Source organism: Trichosurus vulpecula, chromosome 7 (assembly GCF_011100635.1).
Source record: "Trichosurus vulpecula isolate mTriVul1 chromosome 7, mTriVul1.pri, whole genome shotgun sequence".
Lineage (NCBI taxonomy): Eukaryota > Metazoa > Chordata > Mammalia > Diprotodontia > Phalangeridae > Trichosurus > Trichosurus vulpecula.
Genome location: NC_050579.1, coordinates 250,724,579 through 250,737,440, shown reverse-complemented (window position 1 = coordinate 250,737,440; position 12,862 = coordinate 250,724,579). Strand labels below are relative to the sequence as shown.

The 12,862-nt window shown below is 44.5% G+C and overlaps 1 protein-coding gene across 1 annotated transcript in view; it reads right to left on the bottom strand.

Annotated features, from left to right (window-relative positions):
* The window catches only part of BTBD9 (BTB domain containing 9), a 552,498-nt gene extending 539,903 nt beyond the window's left edge, over nt 1-12,595 (bottom strand). The window contains exon 1 of the mRNA XM_036768793.1: nt 12,249-12,595. The gene's annotated coding sequence lies outside the window, so the exon portion shown is untranslated. The remainder of the gene's footprint in view (nt 1-12,248) is intronic.
* Nucleotides 12,596-12,862: the final 267 nt, after the last annotated feature.

Sequence of the window (12,862 nt, the reverse complement as noted above, 5' to 3'; positions counted from 1 at the left end):
AAGTGATAAAATATTTAAATGATAAGGCCTCAACTAGAGATTGTAGAAATAGTAATAAATTTGCCTCTTTCCTTTTTTCTGTCGTCCCTTTATCTGAATCACCATAAAACAAATGTTATAAATTTTCCACCCATCAGTGGCAATACCTATATTGTTCAAGTTCCAGTAGACCTGTGCTTGTACCCAGTAACAAATACCTAATAGGCGAAGAAACTGTGATATCTTGAAATATGAAAAGGAAAAAAAAGAGCTAAAACCAGGAGTTACTTAATATAAAATATGAAAGAAAAATCTGCAATTTCACACAACATCTGAACCTGAAGAGATGAGGAGACAACTACTGAGAATCAGAAAAAATGACTCGAGTACTAGAAATATGAAATGCTTTGTATTCTTCAGATGGGGGGGAGCGCATAAAGTAGCTGATAAAGAATTACAAAGAAATTGCCAAGAATTGGGTATTTAGAGATACTGGTTGCTATAAATTCCACCCAATAATTGAAGACATTTGATGTCACATGGCCATAGTTATTTTGTATTATATGTTGGTGTTTGCAGATCACACTTTTAAATTTATATGCTATTCCAAAGGACATCACACACAATAAAATAAAACATTATAAATACGGACCCCCATGCCCCAATATCCAACATCACTTCCTTCTCCCAAGTGTTTTCTAAATATCTGATGCCAAAGAGAATGTGACTCAGTAGAATACAAGGTCCTTGAGGATAGCAACTACTTTTATTTTTATGTTTATATTGCCAGTGCCTGACACATAGCAAATACCATGGATAAATGCTTCCTGAAAAGGCTCCTTTCCTATAACATTACTTGACACAGAGGTTTGTAGCAATAATATAACAATAAACCATGGTGACCCTCAATCCTAAAAAACTTGGCTAAATGATTGTCTTGATTCATTATATTAATAGTAGGATTAACATAAGCAATCAGGGGAAAAAAAAAGAGCGATCACAAGTTTTGATGCTAATGGTGCTAAAAAGTTTTGAGAAGTGGAAGATACAAATAGATATAGGAAAGCATAATAGTTAATGGTCTCTATCAATAGGCAAGCATTTATTAATGCCTTCAATGTGTCAGATGCTGACTTAAGCAATTAAGATACAAATATAAAGAAAAAAATACTCTTTATTTGCAATGAGCCTACTTTCTAATGGGGAAAACAAATATGTGTATAAATATATTCGGTATAATTACAAATAAATATAAATTATTTATTTATATAAATTCATATAAATATAAGTAATTTATAAATGTAAATAAAAGCTAGTTAAGGAGAAGGGGACTTACAGTTATAGGGGGAATCAGGAAAGGCTTCATACAGAAGACGGTGTTTGAGTGATGTCTTGAAAGACAAGAGGCATTCTATAGCCCAGAGGTAAGGAAAAAAGTGAATCCCAAGTCTGGGGGATGACTAGGCAAAACTATAGAGAGTAAGATGGAAAATAGTGTTCATGTTTGAAGAACAAAGAGAAGACTAGTTTGTACAAGTACAAGAAGGGGTACAAGAGTACCCCCTCTCAAAGTACTCTCAGAGTCAAATGCTGAATGAGGCTGGAAAGTTAAGCTGAGAACAAGTTGTGAAGGTCTTTAAAAGCTAAAGAATTTTTATTTTATCCAGGTGGCAATAAGGGGGTATGCAAAGTCAGTTACTTGTGCAGTTGGTCTGAGTGACCCCATGTTTAAACCTTGATTAGACTTTGGGTATAGGAGCAGACAAGTCTGCAGGAAATGGTGATCCAGAAATACTCAGGTGCAGGGGAGGAGCTGAGTCAGCAGCACATAATCCATCTCCTCATGACACGTGGGTATCAATCAACATATTTTTGCCCTTAGATGTAAGTTATTTATTCCTGTCTATAAAAGCCAAGCAGTTTGAAATCCTCACCAGCCTCACCCAACTGCTTGCTGCCTTGCTGTGCTAGTAAATTACTTTTACCTTTCCTTTCCTGAGTTTGCCTTATTAACCAGGCCAATGCTGGAACCAAGATGCCTTTTAACAAATCCGGTGACCACAGAGACACTCACATGACTATCACTGGTTGAGCACTCATCCAGTTCCACAGCCCACATTGGGACTTTCATCCGATTGTGAGTTAAAGTGGACTCTCAATGGTCACTTAGCCTTAAAGTGGTTGGAGAATTAAACTCCCTGAACTCAGGAAGAATAAGGAGAAATAGGTCCTGAGCCCAAAATTGATTCTCTCTCATTTGTGCACAAAGATATAGGAGCCATGGCAAAGGAAAGGGCAGTGGTTGGTTGACATTGGGTTGACAACGGACAGAATGGTCAAGGGACAGCAGTATCATTACGACAACAGGACAGATGCACTTGCTAAAAATGAGACTTGAAGATCTAGAGCCTAGGCAAATGGATTATTGGTATTGTTGGGCAGAACTTCCATACTAAGATTGTCCCTCAAGACCATGTCCGTTAGAGGAGCTGGTCTGCTCCCACAGATTTCCATCATATAATTCAGATTCCTCAAACACACAAAATGCCCTTAAGTACCACTTTTGTAGGGAATGATCAGGGCAGAGTACATACCCATTTTTCTCCAGGAAACATTGTATTATGGCAGCAATCTATTCTACCCTTTTGGATAGACTCAGTTACCATGATTAAGAAAATTAAGACCATTCTAAGGAGCCATAATCCCACCTGGGAGGATGTCCTTCTCACAAAGGATGCAAAAATCCTACACTGTGCTGTAAAGTTAGAGGAGGAACATAACAACTTCTGATTGGAATTATAATGTGGGAAACTGGGGAATATTCAAGGATGAAAAAACAACCCTCCATGATGCTTTAGGACAGGCAGCACAACAACCAACAGATTGAGAGAAGTTTCATGATACTACTGAAAATTCAGATGAACACCCCAATGCTTTGTGCACTGTCACCCAGAAATTTTCTCAGTTAGATCCAGAAAATGAGAATAATCTAAAAGCATTTGCTTTAGTCTATGTTAATCAATTGGCAGCAGACATCTGCAATTAATTTCATAAATCCTGCCCTAGTTGGAGTGGGAAAACTATTAGCGAACTCAGGTTGCATTGTATACGATGGGCACAAGGAGAAGGAACTTAGGAAAGAGAAGGAAAGGTTAAGGAAGTAAAGATTTTGGCTGCCATCATGAAGGGGGCAATGCAGGAGAGCAGAAGAGAAGGGACAAAGTACTGGAAAGGGAGATTTATCAAACAAGGGGGAAGAGGGGCAGCGTGCTTTTACTGTAAAAAGGAGGGGCACACTAAGCGTGATTGCAGAAAACATGAATAGGAGGCAGCCTCCAGAAGAGGACAATATGCTTCAAGTTTTCCAAAGGGGGTCCCCATGAGGAACCAGCTGCCACATGAACCCCACCCCCCAAATGCTTGCACCCTCCCCCAATCACCACAGACAACAGCAGGTACCTAGCATTGAATACTAGGGATGAATATTCACAATGATGGGGGTGGGGAGGGGTGGCTGCAAACTAGGAATGTTTCTTGAGTGTACTGAAGGGGATGTGGGTGTAGTTAAGGAGCCCTTACTTGAGATTACTATCAATGGTAAACTGTTTGGTGGGCACAGAGATGATTTTCTTGGTACTTAAGTGCCACACACTCTACCTCCCCACCCCCACCCCCCACCCTAGGTCTCCTGCGTTAAAAGCTGAAAGGGAGAAAGGAAGATATTCACCTTAACCACCCCACTTAAAGTAGATATTGAACCTTTAACATGTTTCCACTCCTTTTTTATTCATGCCTAATTGCCAGGTCTGTCTCATTGTGAGGAAAGGACCTATTATGTAAACCTGGGGCCATTACTTACTGAGATCTGAAAGGGCTTAGGCTAGAATACAATGGAATTGATTGGGTTTATTGGGTTAAGACCCCTAGTGTCTGATTTGCCTCTCATTTTATGAAACTTACCTGTCACTCTGTGGGGTTCATGAAGCCAACCGAACTCATGTCTAGCCAAACTAAGGACAAACCACCCCCTTGTGCACAAACAATATAATATCAATTTAGAGGCTGCTAAATCTATTCCAAAACTCATCAATGCTTACAACCAACTAGGGGTAATAGTGCTGTGTCAGTCACCTTCAATACCCCTGTATTGCCAGTGAGGAAACACAAGGTGGATGATGAAGGCCTACCCGTGTACTAATTTGTCCAGGATCTGAGGGGTATCAATAATTTTGTCAACCTGAGGACCTGAATGGTCCTGAATCCTATTTCTATTATCACCAACATGGCTCACATGATGAAGCATATTCTGTTATTGACTTGTGTGTTGTGGGAGGTACGGACTCACAGTACCTCTATCTTTATTTGGAAGCAATACACTTGGACCAGGCTCCCTCCCAGGACTATTGTGAATCTCTCACTCTATTCACACAAGACTCATCAAAGACCTACAAGTTGTATATCTGCTCTGGGGATTTTGCTTAATTCAATGTTGATGACTTGCTGCTTGCCATTCCTTTCCAGGGGAACCTAAGAGGAAAGTACCCTACCAAGTCCATGAAAAGGACTACCAAGTCTCCTCTTTAAAGTTACAGTTTGCCCTTCCCACCACCGTACAGTACTTGGGATAAGAGCTAGGTCCCAACACTAGGGCCTTGACAAATGATAGCATCTAGGGTATCTTTCCAAGGCCAATACTAAAATCAAAGCACCAGGTACATACCCTGCTGGGGATTATGGGATATTGCCACCTTGAGATTCCAGCACTGGGGGAGCTAAACAAGGAACTAACTGCTTATACAATTAAAGAGGTCCCAAGTGAACAGGAAGGATAAATTATGAAGACTTCACAGGGTAAAAATACAGAGGTTACACTAGTCTCATATTTCTGAAATAGGGAATGTCTGAGGGAGTAGGAGAGGCTTGGAATTTAACCTTGTAGTGACCAAGCTAACTTCTAGAAAGTCAGGGCCTGAAGCAGTAGGGGCCCTCCCCTTCCCTTTCTCTCTGTGACCAAATAAGGAAAGGGTCACTGTGACCTGCACTGAATGAGGCCAAAGGAATTGGCCCCCTCCCCTCATTTCTTCTCCTAGACTTCTGGATGCCACCCAGGCAGTTGAGTTCTAGTTTTTCCGGATCTAGATTCTAAGTCCGCCTCCCAGCCAACAGTAAGGAAGGATAGAGGTGGGTGGGAATCTTTTCATTAAGAGTATAAATTAGGGCAGTGTTCCCTTTTACCCTGCCTCCCCCACTAGGTTTCCTTAGTGGAGGCAACGCCCAAATCTTGCAAGGTTTGTAATTAAATTTGCTTTGCTTCTCCTCAAGATGTATCTCCTATTATTTGAATTTTCTGTCCCACCATACACAAGTCCTCAGAAGCCTTGATGAAAACAGGTGAGTGAAATGGGTGATGGCCTCCCCACCAACTCCAGGACTGCCTGCTTGTGACAAGCCTTTTTTTTTTCTTTTTGTACACAAATGGAGAGGGGGCTGCATCAGGAGTTCTCACCCAGAGATTAGGGACCCATCACAGGCCTATTGGTTACTATTAATGCCAACTTGATCCAGTCACGAGGTGTTATGGGATGCCTTTGAGCCCTCATGATCACTGTTGAGCTTGTGAAGAGGACCCAACTCCTTGTCCTTGACTACTCATTGACTGTCTGTGTGCCTCATAGTGTCCCTGCCATTTTACCCAGTCTAAGACTTAAGCCTTTTCCCACCAGTGGGTGGCTGTTCATGCGGTAAACCTTTTGTCTGACTTTAATCGCTCCATTCAGCACTATATCTTAAATCTATCCACTCTCCTCTCAGATCCCCTGAAAGACAATGAGGTGATGCAACTACCTTGAGGTAACCAAGGCCACAGAGAGCCCACAGCCTGACCTCAAAGACATTCACTTGGAGAAGCCCAATCTCACATTGTTCACAGATGGCTCCTCCTTTTATGAAAATGAAGTACAAGTGCCTGGGGAGTGGTTGTGCCTTCTGCAGCTGTTGAGTGGGAGGCTACACTGTCTGCTGGACTTGGGGCATAGAAAGCAAGCTGGTGCTGACCAGGGCATGCCAGCTGTCCAAGGCACTCCAAGTGAACATTTACACCAATTCCAAATATGACTTTGGAAGTCTGTCATACCACTGGCACCTTGTGGCTTCATCACCACAAATGGTAAGTAATGACCATCTTTTTCAAGCTATATTGCTTTCCAAGGTCATTTCCATGATGTGTTGCCTGGGTCCTTAAGAGCCCCTAAAGCCTTGCTTATACTCTGATAGCCCACCCACTGAGTAGTCTTTCTTTGGAGAAGCTGAAATTGACCGTTGGGTGACAAGCCACAAAGCCATTCTGAGATGGCCTGCAGGTCACAGATGCCCCAATTGCACCTAAAAGTTTACTGCACCTCTTTTGCCAACTCCTCCATGCCCTAGGACATAAGCAAAATGAGGTCCTCCTCCTACAAGTTTACTCATCATCATCTGCCCTCAGTGTTTATGCAGAGGCCCATCATGTGGTCTCTGAGTTTTGTTTTTTTTTTTTGTCAGTAGTTCAACTCCTCACAGAAGAAAACTATGACAAAATCTGGGGAGGAAGTGGGTGACCCTACCATTTGAACACCTGCAGACTAACTTTACTGATCAAAGTCTATGGGCTACAGATAGGTTTTGGTGTGGAGAGATCAATAGAGCCATTGGGTAGAGGCCTTTCCAGAAACACAAACCACAGCAAACACAGTAACAAGGTGTCTGATCAAGGACATAATATAACGATTTGGCCTGCCATGTACTACTGACTGGGACCAAAGGCCACACTTCAAAGTAGAATTAACTGAACTCTCCAAGTGTTTTGGGATAACCCTGAGCCTATACACTCCCTTATCACCCACAATTGTCAGAAAGAGCTGACTGGCTCAATAGGGAAATTAAGACCCTTTTAGGAAAACTATGCCAGGAAACACAGTTAAAATGGCCTCTAGTACTTCCCCTTGTGTTGTTCCCACTTAGAAATGTTAGTAGGCAAGATGGTGGATTATCATGTTTTAAACTTCTGTTCAGGAGGCCACAGGGGCTGGACCTTCAGAGATTAAGCCAAGCCTTAGGGGATGAATAGTCTGATAAGATATGTGATCTCCATGTCTAGTTCCCTTTCATAGGACTGGAAGGAGGCAGCATTGATGCGAACTCTGCCTTTGGAAGATACAGTACATTCATCTGAGTCAGGAAACTATGTATGGATCCACAACTTCAGGAAGACATCCAGTCTTCATCCCTCCTGGAACGGGCCTTTTCAGGTCCTGCTGACCAGTCATACTTCCATCAAGTTTGCCAATTAGATGACTTGGAAACATCACTTCCATGTGAAGCCTGCAGTGACTGACCTCAGCCCAGCTGAAGATGTAAGCCCTGATCAGCCCCTGGACCCAGTTAAGTTGAGAAAGGATCCCAATACCAATCAGTGGTCTTTGGCCACTTGTTTGTATGACCCTGATAATTATGACCTTATCCCTCACCTACTAATCTACCACTTTATTCCCTGCTTTGAGCCCTTGGGAGGAGAAACAGAAGAGCCCAACACTTATGTGCATCTGACCCACCATGCCAGTCATGCCTTTAACTGAACTAACTGCTAGAAATGAACACATCCCTTCATCTTTAGCGAAAAGTATCCCCCGGTAGGCATGATGCCAAAAGTCCAAGGCTTGTATGATTATTCTTTTGCAATCAATACGGCAAACCTAAATACAACACCAAATTCTACAGCCATGGGCTGAAAAAATGAGTCTTCCTGCTTATTCACTTTTAATTGAGATCACTAATCATTTGCAATTTTCACCCCCTTGAGCTTGTCACATATTGTCAGGTCACCAGTTCTATGTTATGAGCAAAACAGGACACAAGGCCAGGAAATGGATGGCAAATGGAATACACTTACACATCCATGAAATGAAATGGGACTATTCAGGAAGGGAAGGGCCTTCTGAGAATTTTCCTTAAGCAGCAGGCCAGGTACACACGAGCAGATTTTTTAGGATAGCCCCAGAACAAGGATTTTATTTTCTATGTAACAAAAAATGCATATTGGCTCCCTTCAAAATGTCAGGAAGCAGCATGTTGTGGAGGATGTTCTTTGGTGTCCAGGCCACACCTACCCAGCCTCCTAGCACACCCTTATGAAGCCAGTGTGCTGCCACCCAAGTTTCTGTTACACTTCCACCTTTAGTAGGAGAGCCTTTTTTCCCATTATATTGCCCATGTAGGGCAATGGATGCAGTATAGCGCTACTGAATAAAATGAACAAACTTTTGCAAGTATTTGTTAATGAATCCACTGGCACAGTGGAGGAGCTTAATCTGTGGTCTTACGAAACAGGCTAGCTCTAAATTTTCTCCTAGCAAAGGGGGAAGGGGTATGCACTCTTGTAGGTCAGGTGTGCTGCTCCTAGCTTCCTGACAACTTCAATGATGTTCATAACCATACAGATTCGGTTTAGAAAGCCTAAAATAAGTTCCAGGAGGATAGGAAGGAACCTTAGTCCACATGGGAAGGGCTAACCTCTTGGTTCCCGAAAATCTTATGGCTGAAGCAGCTACCTGTGAGGTTTCCCTTGTATTTCCTCACAGGGATTATGTGTTGCTTATGTTTAAAATGCTTCCCTTGGTACAAAGAACTGATTCCCAAGCCAACTTCAAAATTACAAGCAGCAAGGATTAAAATGATGTAGTTGAGGATAGCAAGAGTGATATAGGTCTGATTGTGGTGCTGTACCATGAATAAGGCTAGCACCAAAGAGGGAATTGTGCAAGGTCAGTCACTTGTGTAGAATCAGTCTGAGTGACCACCATGTTTAAACCATGCTTAGATTCTGGGTATGTGCACAGCCAGCCTAAAAGAGATGGCAGCCCAGAAATAACCCTTGCACTTAAACACCAGGGAGGAGCTGAGGAAGCATATGACCTATATCCTCACTATGTGTACCAATCAACTTACTTTCGTCCTTATACGGAAGGTGTTTACTCCCATCTATAAAAGCTCCAAAAAATTTAAAATTCACACCAGCCACAGCCAACTACTTACTGCCTTGGTGTGCTAATAAGTTACTTTTGCCTTTCTTTTCCTGAATTTGTCTTATTGACCCAAGATTTCTTTTAACAGAGGCATTGGAGTTGATTGAGTAGGGGAGTGTGACACTGTGTAAGGTAGTGAGAGAATAAAGTGTGAACACTTCACAGGTTATATGTGTGTGTATATATGTATATATGTATTTATATCTAAAATGTTTGAGAATCAATATTTAGAGAAAAGGGAAATGGGATAAATTTGAGTCTGTGGGAATCTGATTATTTAGCCTTTAGGAATGTCTTTCTCCCCCTTCTTCTTTAGATTTATAGAGGTCACCTCAGCTGTGAATGGAATACAAGATTGTGAAAGCTTCCCTATGAATAACTCATGCAAGGCAATATTCAAATAGAGATAGTACAAATTTAGTTAGAATGTGAACCTCACCAGGCCTAAGTTTCGTTTTCCTGTAAATCATATGATTTTGGGGAAACCAGATGATATTCCCCTCTCCCCCTCCCCTAGCCTACTTACGAATGGCCATCTTAGCATTAAAGTTTCCCTATAAGGTAATTCTGTAGTTTCTGTGCTTGTATTGAGTAAAAACTTATTCCTGGTTAGATTGTGAGGCCACCTGTCTGTCGTCCCCCCCCCCCCCGGAAATGGGGACAGGGGTCCAGCCTCTGGGGTGGGATTTCTTAGAATTGTATGTACAAGGGTATATATCTTCCTGCTTGCCTTTCCCCCCCTTGCCTCTCTTCACTGCTATCTCCGCCCTGGTAGTGAGAGATGCCCAATTCTCAAGACTTGATCAAATAAAGCTTCTGGTTTTTTTTTCCTACCTTGAGAAACCAAGACATCTCTGTTTTTTGTTTTTTTTTTTACTTGAGCCAGTGGTCTTTTGTCCCACACAACATGGTCAGATTAGTGCCTAAGGAAAATAACTTTGGCAGATGTAGGGAAGAAAAGACAGAGTGGTGAAAGACATAAGGAAGGGAGACTAAGAAGCTGTTACAACAGTGTAAGAGGTAATGAGGGCCCAGACATGGGTGGTGAGTGGAGTGTATGAACAGAGAAGAGAAAGATGTAAGAAATGATCTGGAGATAGGAAAAACAAATCTGTTACCTGAAATGATATGGAGATAAGGGAAAGTTAGGAAGCAAAAATTGTGGCCTTGATACAATTTTCAAATCCTTACTTTCTGGGAGACCAGAAGAATGGTCGTTTTGCCAACAAGTAGGGAAGTATGGAGGAGGGGTTGGTTTGTACGGAAAGTTGTTGAGTTTGCAATGTTTCCAGGATATCCAGTTTGAAACGTCCAACAGAAAACTGGTTATCCAGGACTGAAATTCAGAAGAGACTGTGGGAGGATGTAGAGATTTGAGAGTCATCTGCATCCAGATAGGGAAGCTAATGGGGTCACTAAAAGAATATACAGAAAAAAAACCTACAACTTAGCCTTATGGAGCACTCACACATAAAAGCATATAATATGGATGATAATTCAGCAAAGGAAACTGAGAAGGAGCAGCCAGGAAAAGAAGTGGAGGCAAAAACCCGGACAGTTTTTTCAAGGACTTTGATAGAGAAAGAGAGAATATTGGATGGGAATGGATATAGGATGATATTAAGGCTCTGATAAGATCTGGTGATGACTTTTAAGACTGGAAGACTTGGCAAAGTCTTGACACTTCAAGGATTCTTAGATATGACACCTTCACTTTTGCTCTACAGACAACCATAGTACATTAACTTCCAAACTCTAACAGAGGACTTTTTTTAGTTTGGTTATCTTTTTATTGGGTTTTTTCCCAATCCAAAGGAGACCACAAATGCCTGCCTTTTCCCCTAGCTCTAATCACTAGATTGTTAGGTAGCCTTGACAGAAAGCACCAGCCTTAGAATCTCAAAGACCTGAGTTTGCATCCTGCCTCAGACTCTTAACAGCTATCATTTAAAAACTATCCCAGCCTCAGTTTTCTCATCTGTAAAATGGAGATAATAGGTTAACACTTCACAAGGCTACTGTTAAAATCAAATGAGGTAATATAGGTAAAGCGCTTTGCAAACCTCAACTCACTTAAAGAGGGTATCCCAAGTCTGAGTACATCTTAAGTTTCAGGGGCTATATAAATGTTAGCCGTGTATTAGATACTATTACTTCAGCACTCCCTTGTTTAGAGAGTATTATTATTAATTGTGAATATTAATAATCGCGAAGCATTTAACACAGTGCCTGGTACATAGTAAGTCCTACAGAAATGTCAGCTATTACATTTGTATAACAGATGTCCGTCTCCTCACTCTATCACACCAAAGACAATTTAAGAGAATGCCCGAGTGAGGACTTCGGTCTGACCTTTAGATGCAAACCCGTCCCACTAGTGCCCCCCATCTCGCAAGATGTAGGAAACCTGACTTTTCCTTTCGGGTCCAGTAATAAACGCGACTTGCTAGAACGCCAGGGGCAAGAAACCTCTCCCGCTTCTCATGACCTGGAAGTCAACCGCATCCACAGGGAGAGCGAGTGTCTAATGCGGACAAACAGTCGGGGAAGTCGGCGAGCTCGCGAGCGAAAAGGCCTCGGACTAAGAAGGGTCAGGGGCCAGAACGGCGACACAAACTTGGAGACCCGAAGTCAACAGGTGGGCTGCCCGAACCCAGCCCGCTATCTCCTTCTGCGAGACGTGGGTGTGCCTGAGGACGTGACACACCAGGCTGTGATTTTGTTAGAGCTCTTCTCCAACGGGGGAGCTGCAGGAAAGGAGGCTCCAGGAAGGGCCAGGCGCTCCTGCCAACGTCCCCCACCCCACCCCGCCCGACCGCTGCGGTCACCTCCTTTCCGGCGGTCAGGAGGGATCCCAGGAACCTCCTTGGCCCTCTCGGCTCTAACTTTTCCGCTTCTGAGGATCTCCTGGAAACCTCCCGAGTCCGCCCCCTTCCCCCCCACCCCCCACGCACACTTTCCCTACGCTCATCCCAGAAAGACAGCTTTCCCAGCCTCCGCACCCGCGCCGCCGGAGGAAACTGACCCTCGCCGGCCCCCCTTCGGAACTTCCGTCCCCTCTCCCCGCCCCCGGAGGGGGCCGGCTGAGGGGGTGTGAGGCTGAGCGCGGGGCAGGCTGGGGCGCGCGTCCACGAGACTCGGGCCCGCGCAGCAGGTGCGGCCGGGTCCCTTCCCTCCCCTTGAGGGGCCCCTCCCCCCCAGGACTCTCACCCCGACAAGGTTTCTCAAAGACGCAACCCCCACGGCCTCCGACTCTCCCGACCACTGGGCTCCCCGGTCGCCGCCGCCGCCACTGCTGCCGCCGCTGCGTTCGTCGTCGTCGTCGTCGTCGTCGCCGCCGCCGCCGCGGCGCGCGCCCGCTCTCACGCACAGCTCCGTGGCCGCGCCCGCGCCCGCTGCGCGCTGGCGTCACTTAGCAACCGCTAGAGGCCCGGCGTAGCCGAGCGGCGTCTTAGGTTCCGGAGCTGCGGCGAGCGCCGAGCTGTGCGTCCCCGGAGGCGGCTGGGGGGCTGTTCCCCGCCTCCCGGCACTTGTGCCCTTAAGGCCCCGGGATGAGTGAAGATTTCCCCCCCCCCGGGGGCGTGGCTGATGCGGCCGTCCTCCCCCCACGTCACTTTACGTCACTGTTTGTCGTCACCGCTGCCCCATCACGTCACTGTTGTGACCGGGGAGGATAGAGGAGGATGCTTGTGTCTGCCTGTCCCGCGCCCCGCCCCGACTCAGTCGGGAATCCTTTGGGTGAGGAAGATAATAGTGTTGTTGGGGCAGAGATGAAAGAACATTGAACTGGGGGGTTCAGAGGACGAGTTTCAAGAACCTCCGAC